At 41.8% G+C, this 20,716-nt stretch overlaps 1 protein-coding gene and 1 non-coding gene across 5 annotated transcripts in view; one reads left to right on the top strand and one right to left on the bottom strand.

The window, feature by feature from the left end:
- LOC122813408 (interferon-induced protein 44-like) overlaps nt 1-20,716 on the top strand; it is a 708,358-nt gene that overhangs the window by 116,316 nt on the left and 571,326 nt on the right. The gene's annotated exons all lie outside the window — the stretch shown is intronic.
- TRNAE-UUC lies at nt 11,944-12,015 on the bottom strand. The gene has a single exon. It is a non-coding gene; the product is annotated as a tRNA-Glu (tRNA).

The raw sequence follows: 20,716 nt of genomic DNA, 5'->3' as shown, positions 1-20,716 counted from the left end.
ACAAGTATGCCTTTTCAACAAATGGTCTCCATTTTTATTTTGAGATCTACACGGTATATTCAATCTGTTGTGACCACCTTGGGTAAAGTAGAAAACAAGCACTAGTTAAAAAAAATAAATAAATAAAATGAATCTGTTGGGTGGACAGAAACAAATGATCACATTCAGTGTAATGATCATCACTCATTTTTCAAAACGTGCGCTATTATCATGTCTTGTAAGAAAGATGCCATGGAGTAAGCATATGCATATCAAAAGGCAGAGATGAAGTACAGATGGAAAGTAACCCGTAGAGGTGACAAATATTAAGGAACAAACATGCGCACACAGGATTCAAATTGAAATGAACGTCTGTGAAGGTATTTGATGCAAATAACATTACAAGAGAACAACATTTATTTGGAAGTGCACGGTTGGCACCTTCTTGCTTCAGCAGGAAACACAACAGTCATGTGTCTCTGAATGACTTCATAAATCATAGTGTGTGAGGGCAGTTAAATAACAATGACCCAGAGTGTTTTCAATAGGAAGGGAGAGGCATAGTAAGGAAATGTCAGTAATTTCATCTGAAAGGCAGCTGCAGACATTGGAACTCCTATGTAAATGAATGTGCATTATTTTTGACAGAGACAATGGAAAAACAGGTTGGACAAAAGGTAATGGGTTGGCAATTATCTCACAGATAGCCATGACCCCCCCCCCCCCACCACAGGTGTCATAATTGTGCTGTCTGATGAGTTTAGATAGATATCATAGGAAATAAACAGTTTGTTTGTTTCTTTCGGCTTTTCCCGGTTAGGGGTCGCTACAGCGGAACTCCGGTCCGCTAATGATTGGCAGTAGATTTTGATGTGCTGGCTTGCTGGGCCTAATGCGCAACCTTCAACGAAGGAACGCCCATTCACGCATTTTTCAAAATTGGTGCTTGAATGTTATGATTATATTATGTCTGTGAAGTTCTCATTCTGACAAACTAATGTGTTTTCATATTTGTGCCTCAACGTTATGACTTAATTAGATCTGTCTTGTTTTATTCTCATGTTAACCATATGTATCTGGAGCTTTTCTCCCTATGCCTCCATTGAAAATGGGTACCTCATGACCCAGTCTGACTTTCCCTATTAAACAAATGCCAAATAAAGAAATAACTAACTTTCAAAAACACTAAAAAACAGTCTGTGCTGGCTGCTGAATTGTCATACAGCAAAAGAAAGGAATGCACATCTTTCATACCATGTCATATGCGGATCGCCTCAAATGGCCTATCAGTACACTTGGTCCACTGCAGATTGTTGATGGGTTATATAGGTCTGTCATACTAATACATCCGTGGATCTTGTTCTCTACACTTTTTCATAGGTGCCATGTGATCTTTTACATCCACCTGAGCTACCATCAACTCAAGCAGATGGGTTGTGGTTTAATGTCTCATCTGAAGGATGATACACTAAGGATGACACTCTGAGGAAAGCAGCACACCCCCAGTGATGCACTACAGTGTCAGCAATCCAATCACCTGGAGTGAGACTAGAACCCACAGCCTTCTGGTTTTCCCACACCAAAGCAGAGTGTGTTACGTGTTATGCAACTAGCAATACATAAATATGTATTGATACAGACAGATATAGACCAATAGATACAGTTAATATGTCAACCATAACCAGACTTTTAATTAGTTTAAAAGGGACATATAAAGTTAAATGGGAAAGGAACAAATGAACACTGTTAACAGAAAATTTTGGAAATTAAGTAATAAAGTAACAGAAGCAATTATTTTGTTAATTCAGAAAAGTTAGTCTTTGTTATTTAGACGAAGAAAATGAAGAATATATTCAGAATATTAAAAGATACTTGCTTCATACTCCTGATAATTAATATGTCTGAGAATTTGTGTTAATTATTTTGTGAAACTTTGGTGGCACAAGCGAGTGGAACAAACTGTAACACCATGAAATAACTGAATCTGGCAAAATATTACTGGATAAAGATCTAATTTCTTGCATATGAAAATAATTTTGCCCTACTGTAAATAGTAAGAGTCAGAAATGATAATCGCATATTTTTTAAGCAAAGATACCACAGGTGACTTTTTAGTCAGGTATTCAAAATGCTTTAAAACAAACATTTACACTGATGCTCTAAAACAAGTCTGCCAACCCAAATAACCATAGTAAAGAATACTCGCACCACCATGACAGCATTTTTCCTTGAAGCAGGTATCAAGGACATTCCAGGTAACTTCAACAGTCTGATAATGTGAACAGGTGAATACATTTTCTCCATTCCTTTTTACAATATTACAGGAAACTGAACGAGACATCAACAGCAAAAAAAAAAGAGAATAGCATTACTGCAGCAAATCCTGTTTTATTCACTTCAATAGGTATACATTTCAAATGCAGTGTTACAGTAGCAGTTTGTTGAACTTTTAACAACTTGAAAGTGAATTAGTGCATTCAAGGTTCATGATAATATTACTTTTGCAGCTGGCATGTCCTTGAGGAAACTACAGCTCAGTGTGTTAATAGAGATTATAACACCAACCGTTTGACTCCATCTGTTGACTTGGCCTGTTATAATATGCACACAAAACAATGTCCAGTTATAGAAATTCATTATCAAATACCATTTCCCCATGGCCACTACAAGAAGAGCACAGTGAGTAGCATCTGCAAATCACTGTGTTGTTCCTTGTTTACTCATTTAAACTTGCAGATGCAGGTGAGTCACTCTCCTCAGATGTTTTGTCTTCATCATTGATATGATAATGCTGTGCTTGATACTGCCGTGTATCTCATTAAATGTCAGTGAGCATGTGGGGCTATCAGATCATGTAGTACTGCCTGGTTCTGTGTACAGTAACTGTTAAAATGCAAAGCAGGTTAAAAAAGCAATTACTGCAGTCACACATTATATGTTGGGAGAGCTTATGTTTTTGTGTTGCCATTTCACAACTGCATGTATTTATTGATTGACTAGTGTGGGGCTTGTTGGGAGTTCAGTTAGAAAATGTGATTGCTCCCTTAACAGGCTGTGCTGCAGAAGTCATGAATTTGTATAATATTACAAAAATATGGCTTTCAACCCATAACTTGCATCATTCCATTCTTATATTCCTAGGTAGACATGATTCAAAATAATAAATTCCTTTGTTTAGCAACTCTACTTCAATTCATTGACAATGCCTTTGCATAAGGGACAAACGCAGAGTATACCCTTCAACCTCTTAATGCAAGAAATCTGGATAAAGCTTGACATAATGGGGGGAAAAGGCCCAAAAATAGGAACAGATATTAAATATTCCTCTTATAAACTTAGAAAGTTGACACAATAACATGATTTGTGTTACCATGCATGTTCTGAAGGATATGAAGCTTAAAACTGAAATGTATGCCATTATTTAGTCACTTCAGTCTTCAGATCATCCCAGTGATTTGTCAGAAAACCACAAATCTTATGATTTACAGACCAATAATACTTGGCAAAAATCGGCACATTCTGCAAAAATCTGGACAGTTGAGAAGCATGATGCAGAAATAAAGTAGCATTACAAACTTACAGCAAAACAGTAAAAGATTCTGAGGCTAGGAATGTCCAAGAACATTACATGATAAAGCTGTACAGTGGCAAGCAATGGGAGTATACCAAAAACAAAAATGCCATTTAATATTCATTTAGCACAACACCAGTGTTGTCAATTAAGATATTTAAAAATAAAATTGAAGCCACTAACATCAGTAAAGAACAGATTGTTGCAGTTTACAGTAGTTAAATATTACATTACCTTTGTGCAGCACTATCAGAAGCAGACAGCTTCATAAATTTTAAAAGCAACAATTCCTAGTGATAAATAGTTACTCTCTGCGAAGTCTATCTCAGTAATAGCAACCGTTAGTGAAACAAGGCCATGCAGCAACCATGCATATACTGTTGGAAACTCTTGTTGTTCTGGCTGGTGTGATTCTCAAACAATCTGGAAATGTAATCCTGATTGCTAAGTATATTTTTAACCTTTCAGAGTTTTGTATTGTCTTAATTTTGCCTGACTGAATTATTGTTTGCCTGATTGAATTATTTTATATATTTTCTGGCATTGTTTTATGTTTCTCATCTGTCCTGAAACTGTTTTTTCCTCCCTCCCCTGCACCCTATTCTTGTGGTGTTATAGTTGGTAGCTTTGCAGTTGCCCACCCCTTTTATAAAACTGGTCTAACAGCTTTTGTGTTATCTGATTGCTTCAAGGCTTGCTGATTTAAAATAGTTTCTGTTTGTAAATTCTTGCATACACTGTTGGAAACTCCTGGTGTTCTGGCTGGTGTGATTCTCAAACAATCTGGAAATATATCGTTGATTGATAAGTATATTTCTTGGCATTTTAACCTTTTAGAGTTCTGCATTGTCTTAATTTTGCCTGACTGAATTATTTTATATATTTTCTGCCATCGTTTTATGTTTCTCATCTGTCCTGAAACTGTTTTACCCCCTATTTCTGAGGTGGAGTTTATAAAACTTGTCTAACAGCTTTTGTGTTATCTGATTGCTTCAAGGCTTGCCGATTTAAAAATAGTTTCTGTTTGTAAGTTCTTGCATACACTGTTGGAAACTCCTGGTGTTCTGGCTGGTATGATTCTCAAACAATCTGGAAATATATTGCTGATTGATAAGTTTATTTATTGGCATTTAACCTTTCATTGTCTTAATTTTGCCTGACTGAATTATTTTATATATTTTCTGCCATTGTTTTATGTTTCTCAACTGTCCTGAAACTGTTTTTTCCTCCCTCCCCTGCACCCTATTCTTGTGGTGTTATAGTTGGTGGCTTTGCAGTTGCCCACCCCTACTGTAAATTTGATCTGGGACACCCCTCCCAGTGTGGTGTTCACTCTACTTAATATAGAGAGAAAATTTGAGAAGGCCAACCTCCTTGAATTTTTCTTCTGCTCCTCCTTCCTCTCTCTTTGCACTTTACTAAAAAAATAATAAAAAAAATAAAAATTGCACTTTATTTTGCTTTTGCCTCTTCTTAAAAGTACTCAGTTGTATTTATTCTACTGCATTTATTACTGCTTGGTAGTAGCCTGATTAAATTGTAACTGTTATTCTAAGCCTTTCGGTTTAAGCACTTGGGCTTCAGACCAATTGTTTAACATTGGGAAGGTTTGTGGTCTGCACTGATGTTCTTCGTTCCCCATTGCTGCAGTCCTTACTATTGGGTATAGTCCGCATCCAGTCGGCCCGAATACCAGAGTAGGCTGGACGGCGTGAGGGTCAGATTAGGACTGACGCCAGTACAGTCAGGTACTACGCGCATGACCGACGCCATATCCTCAGTCTTTTGCCGCATGGTCCGATGCAGAAGCAGTTTTGCGAGTGCAGGTTGGCGTTCTGAAATATTTCGAACCGGAGTTTCACCCGTGGGGAACATTTTGTTTTTCTTGCCTCAGTATTTTACGGATGTCAGAAAAAGTGAATAACTGTATTTCTTGTGGGAAACAGATACCTCATAGGGATTACCATACCTTGTGTATACCTTGTTTAGGGCCTGAGCACGGCGTTGTTGGTTGCCGCTCTTGTGCTAGGTTTAACAAACGCACTATTAAGAGGAGGTTAGACTGTGCCAGGTTAGTGTTTGGGAAGCGTTGCAATTATAAAATGCCGCTGGATGCGGATGCCCCGCCGGCCCAAGAAGCGCAAGGACAAAACAGCGAAGCCTAGGGTTGATGAACCGCAGTCCCGGACGCCGGTTCTTCTCAGTGGAGCCAGAGGTTTTGCCAGGAGTTTCCATGGAGTCCCAGGCAGAAACTTTACTGTTACAGGATGTGCCTTCTCAGGAGGTAGGCCAGGCTGAGGGGGCTTCTCAGGTGACTGTTCTTCCCTCTCTTCCCAAGGTAGTTAGAGCCTCTCCTTCTGTTGCCAAAACTTCTTTGAGAGGTAGGCCTACTTCAGCTTCAGTGGGGGCTTCTCCTAGCATTTCGGGTTCTGTACCTAAGAAACATATGCTTAAAATGGCAGAAGATTTGATTACTATGATTAGAGGTTCTATGCCCCGCCTGATAAGAGGCCTAGGGTGGAACAGTTTGGTAGTTTTGAACAGTGTTCAGAGGCTTCAGAGTCTTCTGCGGAAGACTTGCAGGAGTATCCTACTTATTCTGATTCTGATGTGGATGGTTCCACTCCTACAGCTTCTCCTCCTGAGGATTTCTCATTTTCAGAGACTCTGCATTCCATGAGGGAGCACTTTAAATGGGAAGGCCAGGATTACTCTGATTCCAGGAAAAGGCTTAGGGAATTCTTGTTTTTGCCCCAGCATAGGCCCTTAGCTATTCCTCCTGTGTTGAATGTGGTGGAAGATGTTTTTGCAGAGGCTTCCCTGAACCCTGACTCTTTGCGTCCTGCTCCTGTTAAGCCTGATAGGTATTATAGGGTGCGCGAAGCTCATAAGTATTTGTTTAAGAGTCCTAGGGCGGACCCAGAAACTATTTCTCAAGGGCCTAAAGGTGTTAAAGCTTCTGTGATTAAAAATCCTGTTCCCACTGATAAAGAGGCAAGGGCTTTGGATAGGTGGGGAAAGAAAGTGTATACTTCTTCCACTCTAGCCATGAGAGCATTGAATTGTCAGTTTCACATGCTAAAATATCAGAATTATCTCCTTTCACAATTGAAATCTAAGGTGGATGCTTTGGCGGAAGGTATTGAGTGTAAAGAGTTGCTGGATTTGGTTCATGTGTCTGAACAAGTGGGTAAGCATTCTTTGCAATGTGGTTTTGATGCTGTACAGGCCTCCTCGAGGGTGGCTGCTACTAGTTCTGTTCTTCGCAGGCATGCCTGGTTGAAGGATCAGAATTTAGCTGAGCATGTTAAGACAAGGATTTTGGATGCTCCTTTACAGTCTGATGTGTTGTTTGGATCGCCTGTGGAAGCAGTTTTAAAGAAAATGGAGGACAAAGCTAAGTCTATGCAAACAGTTAAAGATTTTTGGCAGGTTCAGCCACCGAAGTTTAGTAGAAATTGGCCTGCTAAGGGGTGGACATATCCTGCTTATGATTCCCAGTCTAGGGGTAGGTCTAGACGTGGTAGGGGCAGGGCTCAAGGTTCTTTTAGGCCTAGAACAGGAGTTCACCTGCTCAGACTTCTGGTGAGGGCAGGGGTCAGTCCTTAAACAGACCCAATGACCTGTCTTTTCAGCTGCCAGTAGATTCCGCCTGGCAGCTCCTTTGGGAGGAAGACTGTCTCTTTTCAAAGAAAATTGGGATTTAATTACTCAAGACAAATGGGTGTTGGATATCATTCACCACGGTTACAGATTTTATTTCCATACAATGCCCCTTTCAAAGGCATGCCAGACGTTCCTCCTCCACAAAGAAAAGAGGCTCACAAGCAAGTTTTTCAGTTACTCCAGATAGGGGCCATTCAGCCAGTCCCTGTATCAGAAAGGGGCCTAGGATTTTATTCTCGCCTGTTCCTAGTACCAAAGAAGGGGAACACGTGGAGACCAATTTTGGATTTATCTCTCCTCAACACTTTTCTGGACATTCCCAAGTTCAAGATGTTGACGTTACAACAGCTTTTACCTCTGCTGGGCAAAGATCACTGGATGGTAACTTTAGATCTCAAGGAAGCTTACCTTCATGTGCCTATAAGGCTAAGTTGCAGGAAGTATCTGCGGTTTCGAGCTGGAAATTCTCATTATCAGTTCTCTGCATTGCCCTTTGGCTTATCTACTGGACCCAGAGTATTCACAAAGGTTCTGGCTCCAGTGATAGCTTACTTCAGGCTTCAAGGAATTCAAATCTATCCTTACTTGGACGACTGCCTGATTCTGGCTCAAGAAAAGGAAGACCTTCTACAGCATCTGGAACATGTTATAGCAGTGCTAAGATGCCTAGGGTATTCTGTGAATGAAATAAAGTCCAGTCTAGTACCCTCTCAAGACATGTGCTTTCTGGGTGTGAGACTGAATACAGCAGCCCAGATGGCCTTTTTAACCCCGGACAAACAAAAGAGTCTATCACTTTACTTCCATCAACTATCTCATCAGTCCGTGCTGACTGCAAGGACAGTCCTTCAAGCATTAGGGTTCATGGCATCTTGTATTCTGGTGCTTCCCAATGCCAAACTGCATATGAGGAAGCTACAATGGTATCTCAAAATGTATGGACACAGCACTGCCAGGATTTGGACACTGTCATTCAAATAATACCTTGCCTTCAAAAAGAATTTTTGTGGTGGGCTCAGGAATGTCACCTAAACAAGGGACTCTCTGTGACCCGGCCAGAGGCGAGTCAGGTTTTAACGACAGATGCCTCGGACATTGCTTGGGGAGCTCATCTAAATGGAAAGTGGATACAAGACAAGTGGCCTGCCAGACTACAGCATCTACATATCAACATGAAGGAGATGTTAGCAGTCCAGTTTGCATTAATGGCTTTCAAGGAGTTACTTCTTCCAGGGCAGGTGTTGATTCTAACAGACAACACAACTGTCATGTGGTACATCAACAAGCAAGGGGAACACATTCTTATCCTCTATGCAGGCAAGCAATGATTTTATGGGAGACTGCTAAGCTTGCAACTAACTCTTCAGGCAAGGTTTCTGGGAGCACAGAACTCCTTAGCAGATGTGTTAAGCAGACAAATCATGGATCCCCACGAGTGGAAACTGGATCTTCATGTATTTCAAAAATTGACAGTGTCATGGGGAACTCCAGACATAGATCTGTTCGCTTCTCCACTAAACCACCAGCTGCCACAGTATTGCACAAAGGGGTTTCATCACACAGCTTGGAAAGTGGATGCTCTGTCTTTCAGTTGGAAAAACCTTCATGTGTATGCCTTTCCTCCTCTGCCTCTTCTTCCAAAGGTACTATTAAAGGTCAGACAAGACAGGCCAAGGATGATTTTGATAGCTCCAGATTGGCCTCGGCAACACTGGTACCCACTACACGGAGTCTGGTAAGGAAGCCTCCATGGCCTTTACCTCTGATTCCTCATCTGTTATCTCAGAAGGATGGTCATCTGCTCAATGTCAAGCTTCACTCTCTTCATCTAACAGCCTGGCATATTCTGTGTTGAAACACAGCAGGTCTCAACTTCCTCGACAAGTTTTAAATGTGATTATGGAAGCTAGAAGACCTAGTACAAGGAAAGTGTAGAAAATGGAAGAGATTTTTATTTTGGAGTACAGCAAAGAATTTGCAGGTTTCTGAGCCTAATTTGAGTGTGGCTCTTCAATACCTTACTGAGTTATTGGACAAAGGTTTGTCCTTCTCTTCCATTAAGATTCATGCTGCAGCAATTTCAGCTCACTATGATTGTGACCCACCATTGTTTTCGCATCCTTTGTTCAAGCAGTTTCTTAGAGGGGCAAAGAATATAAGACCCCACGTAGAGCTCCTACTCCTGCTTGGGATCTCAATTTTGTGTTGGAAAAACTTACTCTACAACCTTTTGAGCCTGCTACTGCTGAATTGAAATACTTGTCATGGAAGACTGCTTTTCTGTTGGCTATTACTTCTGCAAGAAGGGTGTCTGAGTTGCAGGCCCTTATGGCAGTAGAGCCATTTTGATTTTCCATAAGGATAGGGTATCATTACGTACTAATCCTTCCTTTATGCCTAAGGTGGTTTCTAGTGTGGCTTTAAACCAAACTATTCATTTGCCTACTTTTATGCAGACCCCCAAAATAAAGGGAAAAGATTTTGCACACTTTAGATGTACACAGGCAATTATTATTTAAGCAGGACTAAGGATTTTAGGCAGTCTCAGCAGTTGTTTGTTTCTTTTGCTTTGAATTCACAGGGCAAGCCTGTGTCAAAACAAACTATTTCTAGGTGGATTGGCTTTTGCATTGCATTTTGTTATTCCCATCATGGCAAGGAGATTCCAGCTGGGATTAGGCCTCATTCCACTAGGGCTACTGCCACTTCAACAGCATTTCTAAGGGGTGGCAACTAAGGATATTTTGGAAGCAGCTACTTGGAGTTCAGTGCATACTTTCTCTAAGCATTATCACCTTCCTATCTACTCTAAGTCTAGGGCTGGTTTTGCCACAGCTGTTTTGCAAGGCATGTTGTCAGCTCCTGCTTCTTTATGATTTGCCAGCCTCCCTTACCTCTGCTTTGGGATTCTACGGACTGCAGCAATGGGGAACTAAGAACATAGTACAGTTTTGTACCTACCATAAATGTAGATGTTCGAGGATCCCATTGCTGCAGTCCAATTTACCCTCCCTCCTTCCCTCTGTGTTTAGGGGTGGTTGTGTAGGTGAGGTTACATGCTTATATTTTTGTATATTTTCTTGTATATATTGTACATATTTTGGTGCAGGTATTTTGGGCCTTGTCTTTTAGGGTCTTCTGACATCTGGGGCAAGAAAAGACTGAGGATATCTGGCGTCATGCATTAGCGCATACCTGACTGGCGTACTCAGTCTCCACGCGCCCTGACCGACGCCAGCCTTATACTCTGGTATTCGACTGGATGCGGACTATACCCAATAGTAAGGACTGCAGCAATGGGATCCTCGAACATCTACATTTATGGTAGGTACAAAACTGTACTTTTTGGCAGGACAGGTAGCTTACATCCTTCTAAATTGGGAATTGCTGATTGAAGGCTCAGTGTTTTTTATTCTAAAAGTGAATTAGTTCTGGTTTAAGCACTTGGGCACTTATTTTACATTAAGAAGGTTTGTGGTCTGCACTCTTGTGGGAGGACAGGTTAGATTCTGCCCTTCTGAGCTGGGAATTTCTGTTTAAAGGATTATTGTGCCTGCTTATTTGAACAGTTTCTTTCGGAAATGAAAAAAAAATGACTTATTATTATTATTTGCTTATTTTGGCAGTTATGCCTTTTTTTACCTTACCACTCACATTTTATGAAAAAGGGGGAGTGACCTAGGCTGGATCTCTTGCTCTCCCATGACTGGTCAGCATCACCCAATATACAGATTAGGATGTAGATATCTGGACCAATCAGTTCCTATAGCGTCTGGGGTCAATGAGAACTCTCTACTCTGGACACACTCCTCAGTGTAATAAAGTTAGGTGTACTACCTCAACTTTCCCATATGTGATAAAGTGCGCATCCATTTTCTGAACTAAATAATGAAGCTATCAAGGAACATTTTGATAAACCATATTATTGCTTAGATCCAAAATCAAAATGCAGTGGTATTTTCTATGTAGGTTACCTAGCTCTACTAGATTCTAAGTTGAGAAAACCAAAGCTTTCTGTGTACATATGGGCTTTGACCTTTAGTTCTTCTCAAGACTAACTTCATATCCCCTGGCTGTTTCTTGTTGTTTTTTCCTTTCCAGACTTTGGGAAGGTTTGGATACGAGTTCCCCCTGGTAGCGTGTGCACCTTGCTTGGTTCTATGTCTCAGTGGTGGAACATCTTAAACTGAAAATTAATGCATGATCAATTAATGAAACTAAACTGTATTAGTGCTAATATCCTTGTACAAAATACAGTACTTTGTGTCAATATTCATGTAAAAGCTCACGTATAGACGTTATTGCACTGTAAATGTTGGTTATAATGTAAGTAAGTATCTGTTCCTCCAAAGAAATTGGTGTTTTGGTTATGTGGAATGCTTTGGTAGTGTAAGTAAATCATTGCCTATACCTAAATTGATGTCATTTTGTGGGTGTGGTCACAAGGACAAACTGAATCACCAGTGAAATTAGAACATTAAAAAACATGTCATAATCTGTATTTTGTTTACTTGGGGAGGGTATCCAGAATTAATTGTAAACCACAGTTGCATGAGAGGTTCAACAATACAACTTAATAGATTCATAGTTTAGTACTAAGCTAAGTGCCCTTGCAAGCCCTTTTAGGCCTAGCCAATTATCCCTTGTGAGACTCAAACCCTACACCTTATGTTTGTAAGGCAAACACCTTAGCCATTAAGCCACTCTCCCAACCCAAATGTAACCCATTCCCATACTGGGAATCAAACCCGGGCCACCTGGGTGAAAACCAGGACTCCTAACCACTAGACCATATGGGAAAGCCAAGTGTTTTTACTAACTGGTACTGCCTCCCTTGTTACTAAAATTGCTAGCACTGCATTGTCAGATTCCCCTAAACAAAGCAGGGGTTATGTTTACCAGCACTGACAGATGACTGAAAATATAATTAACCAGATACATTGCTTTGTTTCTGTAAGTAAAAGTAACTAGACAAATATTAAAATTTTGCAATATGTGGAAAAATGTAGTGTACTGGGAGTAACACACAGACAGATACTGGTCTGGGGATAGTAGTATCACTGTGAATGACATTCCCCCAGTCGATGAAGATGTTCATTTTATTATAAAAATATTTATTTTTTATTGCAATTTAAAGTACATTGGGCCAAATTCAGGAAGCCTCCGTGTAAGAGTTATAACTCTTACACGGAGGCCGCAGTTAAACGGTGTGATGTCAGCATGTCATGCATATGCATGAGGTGCATGAGGCATGCTGAATCACACTGTAACTCTTACACGGTCCGTGTAAGACAGTAGGGGGCATGTCTGTAGGCTAAGCCCTGCAACGGACACGCCCCTGGAAGTCTAGAATGGCAGAAAGTAAACAGCCACGAGAGAGGCCATGGAAATGTGAATAAACACACTACACAACACATGCCCCCACAGACCAGCAATGTAAAAAGTGAACAGATGTTATAAAATGAAAATGAAAACTGTTTTATTTTTTTAAAACCCCGTAAATGTTTGCTACTGCGTGCGCTCGTGTGCGCGGGTGTGCTACTAGCGCAACTGCAGTTAGCAATCAGGAAAAGGATATAAGAACTAAATATGCAAAGTAAGCCAAGAAGTAATAGCATAGTGGTAGAGTTGTCGGCTTAAGAGCAGGCAGGCAAGGTTCGAGCCCACACAACAACCTTTTTTTTTTTTTGTAAATAAGCACTAAAAAGGCCCCTGACAGTATTGTACAAATGTAAAAGTATTTCCTTTTGTAAAATGGAATAAAATGGAGCATATATTTTCAAGTAATACAATAATAAAAATATTTAGAAATGTACTGATAGCTAAGCTGCTGTGAGACAGAGTGCCCGTAGCTGAGTAGTGTTTCAAAGGCTGCAAATTGCTTGCCCGTAGCTAAGCACTGGTTTAACAGGCTCAAACTGTGTGCAACTAGCTGTGCTTAGCTTAACATGCATGTTACTAGCCAATTAAGGTTTAACCCAGTGCACACCGTTTGCGCGGAGGTGAGCGCCCACAAGCTAATCGCCGATGCAAGTCGTTAGCTCAGCAAAGCGCAGACCTGGTTTTAAGTGCTTAAGTGCCTTTGGCATGTTTGATTGACAGGTCCTGTACTCATTTCTAGACAGTCATAAAAATTAAAAATCAGTGGTCAGATTCGAACCCAGGATACCATGCACTAGAGTCAAGGTACTAAACCACTAAGCCATGGCAGCAGTACTTAGAAATGCAGAAATAGCATATATATAGGATGTAATCCAAAATGGAGCATGATAAAGCAGTTTCTGTGAAGTAGACACAATTCCAAAACGGCCAGTCATAGAAATGTGCGGGAAAATCGGCATATATAAGCCCCATAGGCGGGAATACACAGCATAAACGATTGTAGAATAGACCTACAGGCAGAATGAGTGGAGTAGGGGAGGGACGTTGCTTTTGAGCACAGCGGTGGGGCGTTGAGGAGTCCAGATACATGGTCTGGCTCCTAGTTCACCATCATGAGGCCCAACTCATGCAGGGCCAGGTCTCATGGGGAGCATACAGGGCGGAGGCATGGGACCAGTTGGCTCATGATCTCACTAGTGCTACTGGGATTTCACGTACTGGTGAGCAGGTCCGTCACCACCATGCGGACCTGAAGCGACGTAAAGAAGACCAGTTGACCCAATGGATCCAGGAGGCCCGGGATATGCCCAACGCCTCACTACTGAGTAAGTTACATTTTACTTATGTATGTAAGGAATTCAACTAGCTGATACCATGGAGATGTGTATTCCAATATTACTTGTTTTGTATTACAGCTGCAGGTGTCCGCTCTGCAAATCGCAGGGCACATGACCGCAGGCTGGTGCGGCTGCGCCACCATGCAGGTTAGTAACCCCACCTAGTACTTGTAAATAAATATTATAGTGTAGCACGTAGCAGAACACTGCAGTGTATTGATTAAAAGTAATAGAATGTGCAAGCAACAAGTGAAAGTCTGCAGGTGTGGCTGCAACAAGTTCATCAGTATGCAAGTGAAACTGGAAATATAATTGATAGAAATAAATAGTTCTGTAATACAAATGTCCCACCATTAATTAAATGTAGTATAACGTGCAGTAGTCTCAAGAGTACAGCTTCAGAAGCTGAGTTAATCACATGTGAGATATATCCCCTGTTGAAATGCTGAATCATGACAGAAGTGAGGCTGCTGGAAAGTGTTTGAATCACCACATGTCTAATATGTGAACAAAGCCTAGAAGTACCAACCTGAACTGTGAAATAGCAGGATGTGTGAGAGTGACAGAAAGGGTCATGTATCAATAAATAAAGTAGTAATAACTCCTGAATATATAAGCCTCAGTGTGGTTCTACAGAACTAAATGCATGTGGGAATTAAAAATTAACATCCCAAACTGATTTCAGTGTGTCTGAATCTTGAATGTTTAAGCCAAAATCTGTATATGGTGATCAGTCAACAATTTTCAGATAGAATGAATGATTGTCTGACATACTAAACATCCATAGTTGTCCCCTGCCCTGTCATCAAAGTGTAGCAGGATGATGTATCTGATCAAATTCAAAAATAACTAGGATAGTGATGTATCTGTAACAGGTCTAGCATGACAGTCAATTAAAAATCATTTGGAAACTATCACCCACAAGTTAATTGTGTTTCTATTACAAATGTATATTAATGTATAATTTATGAATGTGTCATCATTTTCTTTCTCCACCCCACCCTATAATTGCAAATTAAAAAACTCACTAAATATTGGTATGTGAACATTTCATTAACCATGGACATTTGTCCTGTCGTTTCAAAAATATATGCATGTCCGTTGTTGCATGTGCCCTGTTCATACCTGCAAACCTGATGGCCTGTTGCCATTAATCAACCCTGCATGTTGTTTGATTGTGTATTTCTGTTCAAATAATACATGTGATATTGATATGCCTGTTGTTCAATGGTGTTAATATCTGGGTGTTTGTTTAATGGGAATACCAATGCATACTGTTACAACTACTTTGAATGGAATAATATGCTACCAACCCAAACTAACATAACATACTCACAAACCTAGAACGCTTGGGAAGGTGGGTCCCAGCGGACCCACCTCTCCCACCTCATCTGGCGACTGCACCTGGCACTAGTGCCCAGGCCGGACCCTCCTCCGGTGGCCCTGTGCCACCTTCGGCTGGAAGCGCTGCAGGGGATGGGGCCTGTCCCCCCTCTGCAAGCGTGGCCAGAGGAGCCCGTCCACTCACCCTCCAAGGTGTCCGGTCTGTGGTGCGAAGGGAGATTCAAGACTCTGTTCTTGGGCCCCTACGCCAGCTTGAGGCCGAGGTGGAACAGCTTACGGGCATGCCCGTTGTCCCGACTGCACAGCCCCCAGCACAGCCCCGTCCTGGGCTGTGAAGGAACAGTGGCAACTGCCTATGGGTGGGGATATCAGTTCCACTGTTGACATCTGTGGGCTCATGTGCCCTGGATATCCCAACCTCCGTCCCCGTCAATTGTGTAACCCCCCCACATGTGTCATACACCGCCCCTGTATGCGTCTTGTCTGTGTTGTCTGTTAACCTACCCAACCTACCTCCCCAGCTATACCGACTACCTTCACCTGACATACCACTCTCACCTGATAAAAAAAAAAAAAAGGGGGGCACTCTCTACCCACAAAAAAATTACGCCCCATACATAGCTGTCCATGTTGCACACATGTCCGCTGGACATTGAAACTGTTAATTACAGTTGGCTGTACAACAGGTATTAATGTTGTCCTGACACCTCTCTCAGGGGTGGAAGGTTTCAAATGTCACACCAAATTACATACAAATGCACAGCTGTTGCTGAGAAAGACATGGGTAGCTATGGGCCTCACCTATATCCTTCCTGCAAATCCCAGGCTTGTTTCCCTACTGTCTTACCCTCTTTGTGACCCCTTTTTCACCACTTTCCTGTCACCTCTTTTTCTTTTCTTTCAAAGAAAATAGCACGGGTGTGCGCTTGTGTCTTGTGAGCTAAACACCAGTGCGCATGTGAGCTCTCATAAACAAGCAGACCTGGTTTTAAGTGCTTAAAAGTGCCTTTGGCACTTTTGATTGACAGGTCCTGTACTCATTTAGAAAGAAAAATAAATTCCCACTGCCAGTCTCGAACCCAGGACCTTAGTAATACTAGTCTGTATGATCTACCACTAAGCCATGACTCTCATATAAGAACATAGTGCTAAAATAAATATAACATGTAATAGTAGGAATCAATATAAAGGCAATATAGGATGTGTACTACCCAAAGCATGTCAGGTAGATTTTTAATGCCCGAATTACTGGATTCCCATACTAGTTTAGTGTTAACAGAAACAGCCCTGCTAATTGCTAGCTTGTACATAATAATGTAAGGTAATGTACATATATGAAAGTATTATATGTACACACACACACACACATATATATATATATATATATATATATATATATATATATATATATATATATATTAATACATATGAAATATAGTGGTAGGTGTCAGTATTCATACACACTCACTACAGGAAACAGTGAAGATAAATGCAGCAACCAGAATCTGCAACACAGCCTGACTCCTGTGAGACTTACTAACCCTTTTAACTGCTTAAAGGTGCCTTCAGCACTTTGATTGACAGGCCCTGTACTCAATTTGAAAGCAAAATAAAAGCATACTATTAGGCCCTACCACAAGACCATTGTAACATTAGTCTCTATGACCTACCACTAAGCCATGACTCTCATACAGGAATATAGTACTAAAATAAGTAGAACATGTAATAGTAGGAATGAAGATAAAGGCAATATAGGATGTGTACTACCCAAAGCATGTCAGGTAGACTTTTACTGTCCTAATTACTGGATTCCCATACTAGTTTAGTGTTAACAGAAACAGCCCTGCTAATTGTTAGCTTGTACTTAATAATGTAAGCTAATGTACATATATGAAAGTATGTATATGTACACACACACACACATATATATATATATATATATATATATATATATATATATATATATATATATTAATACATATGGAAATATAGTTGTAGGTGTCAGTATGCATACACACTCACTACAGGGAACAGGTGAGAGAAATGCAGCAACCTGAATTTACAACACAGCATGAATCACGAGAGACTTACTAACCTTCACACTCACAAAACACTGTCGACAGCATACCAGCATGGTCCACGCCCTTACAATCTGAAAGGGCAACGCCTATCTCACATACCCTTTTATACCACTGTCCTGAAATCACAGTGAGACATGCAATCAGTACACAACTGGCTGCATGCAATTAGCAAATGCTGCCTTACAATTGGTGCAGAGGCCATCACATGGACCTATGCAGATACCTACAAAAGCATCCAGTACTAACACTCCACACATGCAATACATTCATTGCACCAAACCGACGGAGAAAGAGAGAGAGAGAAAGAAAGAAAGCAATAAAGGCAGTGATAAAAAAAAAAACTGCATCATCACAGCAACAAAACCAGCAGCAGCAATTAGCACCAGTGACACAGCAACAGCTGACACAAACACAGGTAATGCAAAGTAGCAGGTTAATACTGTGTTTACTGTGAAACCTCCAAATGTATCATAGTTCACTATCTATCGGTATGTCCGTGAGATAGGTTGTGTGTACATAGTCCTAATATATATACATATGTAATATTGCTGTACATGTCTTCCATACTTAAAACTTCCATAGCTTAGAACACAAGGCCAGTTATGCATATGATGCAGTAGTTCCCAGGGTCAGTAGAGGTTCCTCCTCATTGGTGTGGGACCACTGTGTATGTATGGCACTGTTCAGGTACATATCCTGTAGTATGGCCAGGGTTTAATATCAGTCTGTAATGTGGTGCTATGTCCTCTAGGGGTGAGCGTATCACACATCCAGGGATACCATTTTGTAACAGTGATGCTGTGTGTTCTGCAATGTTGAGGGTGGCCCTCACCTGGACATGTGAGATGATAGGGAGGTTACATTCATCTGTGATAACTAATTCCACTTGTGTAGGAGAATGGGGGGGGGGATACCTGCACCTAAACTGTCTGCAACAATGTTGCCAATATCTGTGCATTTGGTGAATGTGAAGCATCTTACCACTGCTGACCACAGATGCCTTGCCTTCATGTGAATCTGCTCTGTGCTGCAGTAGCCTCCTACTATTGTTATACAATGTGCCTGTATCTGTAGTCCACTGGACAGGATAAATAAGTGGTGTGCATATGGTCTGGGTTAGATATGTGTGTACACATTACATGCACTGTGTGGGATGTCTGTGGTAAGCTTTTGCAAAGGGGCCAGCAGTGTGTGTTGTGGCTTCCACTGGCCCAGTGGGCTGCATGGATAGCATCACAGTCCTAACTAGTGAATAACTGTGTAATTACATACATACATAGCAAGGTAGTGTACTGTGCTTGTGGTGTTGTTGGGATATGTATATCCAGGCTGAGTGGCTGAGTAATGTGTGTCCACATCACAGTGTTGGATGGCAACACACATACAGTATGTTGGGATGAACACCCAGAGTGTTTCAGAAGTGTTGCCTGTGCAGAAATATCTGGCCATTACCTGCGCATCCCCCACAACACACACACATGCAACATATGGCAGAAGTAGTACACATAGGTTCATAGGTTCATACTAGGCTATTTGCCCTAGGGCATTGATAAGCCTAGCCAGAATGTGTTTGTCTTTTGCCACCCAATTAAAATTTATTTTGCTATGCCCTTTTCCGAGGTTAGTATACTGTGCCTCTGTCTAACAGTGACATAGAAGTGATACCCGGGGTACAACTATGATCTCCCATCCACTCATCCAGATTCCTATGGAAGAGAGTCAATGAGGGACTCTGCCTAACCTGTACTGTGAGTTCATTACAGAGTGAAGGGAGCCTCTGGGTTATGAATCTGTCCCTCCAGCATGTCCTATTTATTTCAGTGCTAAGGTTCAGGTCTCTTGAGCATGTGGCCGTATGGGATTTTGATTTCCTGAGGTGCAGCATGTCCATTACTTCTGGGTTGGACATGGCTGTATACGTCAGGCACAGATTGCCTCTGAACAGGCAGTATGCCACTGAGTCCAGCTGGATTTTCTTTAACCGGGCAGCATATGGCATCTGTTTGAGCCCTTTGATCCTCTTGATGAGGTACTGTTGGGGTTTTTCCAGTTGCTGTAGGTGTCTGGTTACGCAGACAGTCGCCCGTGGTTTCTCGTGGAGGCATCCGTGGCCGTACTGCCTCTGGCCGACGTGCCCAAGGAAGTTTGTCAACCTCCACTATGTTTCGGACTGTTATGCAGGCACAGGTGCGTATGGAAAGGTACACCAGACAGGGTCTGAGGGAGCTGACAGCATGTTGCACAGCCATGACAGATGGCATGCGTAACATTGCGAATGCTATTTGTAATTTCACAGATGTCGTTGACAGACATTGTAGGGACATACAACAGCTGCTCCACAACCAGATGTCCATGGGCCAGGGCAATGATGTGCGTTTGCGGCGTCGACGTGGCCGTATGCTGGCAACAGCACCAGCTGGCAGTTGCCGCCGACGACAACAGGCCCACTCACGCACCTCAAGTGCCAGCAGCAGCCCCAGCAATGCTGGGTTAGTGCTGTCATCAGGACGCCCCAGGAGACCACGTGCATGTGGCTCTGGACAGTCCCAACAGGGAACTGTGTCCAGTCAACACACACACGCTTCCGATGACAGTACCCAGTCTTGGTTAGTACCGGATACGGTCCATAGCACCCCTGCCAGGCACAGGTACCATGTCCGTGCCTACAGACACTGATCTGGATGACCTGACAGGTGAAGTCTGTGGCTGTCCACAAAACCCTGTACATGGCAGCCATTATGTGGGACTGTGTGCGTGCTTACACACATGCAGAAATTTAACACCTAGGGCAAACACATACACACACACACTGCACCAACACTGGTCCACCCTGTACTGCTGCTCCTCACAAACACACATACACACACATGTCAATTGGTGGTACCAGTGGCTGGCTTGGGCATACCTAACCCACACCCTGTGCATATGATGACACTGTGCCACCTCCTGCATACTACAACATCAGTGCAGGAAAAGGTAAACACGTTGCTGATGCACAGGGTGACTACATAGATGTGTATAAGTAGTAACATGTTGGTAACTGTTCACTGTTCCACTATGATTGTGTGTATATCCCAGCATTCCTGCTGCAGTAACTGTATGAATGTCCTGAATTGTTATCTGCACCCATACTACTTACCAAAGTGTACCAGCTGCACACCATCACATGCTACCATTGACTATGGGAATGTGCATCATGTGCTGTATTGTAGATTCAGCTATATGTATCTGTTCTGTCACACATGCATTTACACACACCCTGCTACCCCCACACATGCACACGCTCACCTGCCATTTCCATTATTTATTACCCTACATGAGTAGCTGTCGACACATGACAGGTACACATTTGAAAA

Source organism: Protopterus annectens, chromosome 10.part0 (assembly GCF_019279795.1).
Source record: "Protopterus annectens isolate FY-2018-M chromosome 10.part0, PAN1.0, whole genome shotgun sequence".
Lineage (NCBI taxonomy): Eukaryota > Metazoa > Chordata > Ceratodontiformes > Protopteridae > Protopterus > Protopterus annectens.
The sequence above is the reverse complement of the archived record's forward strand: the minus strand, read 5'-3'. Positions and strand labels throughout refer to the sequence as shown.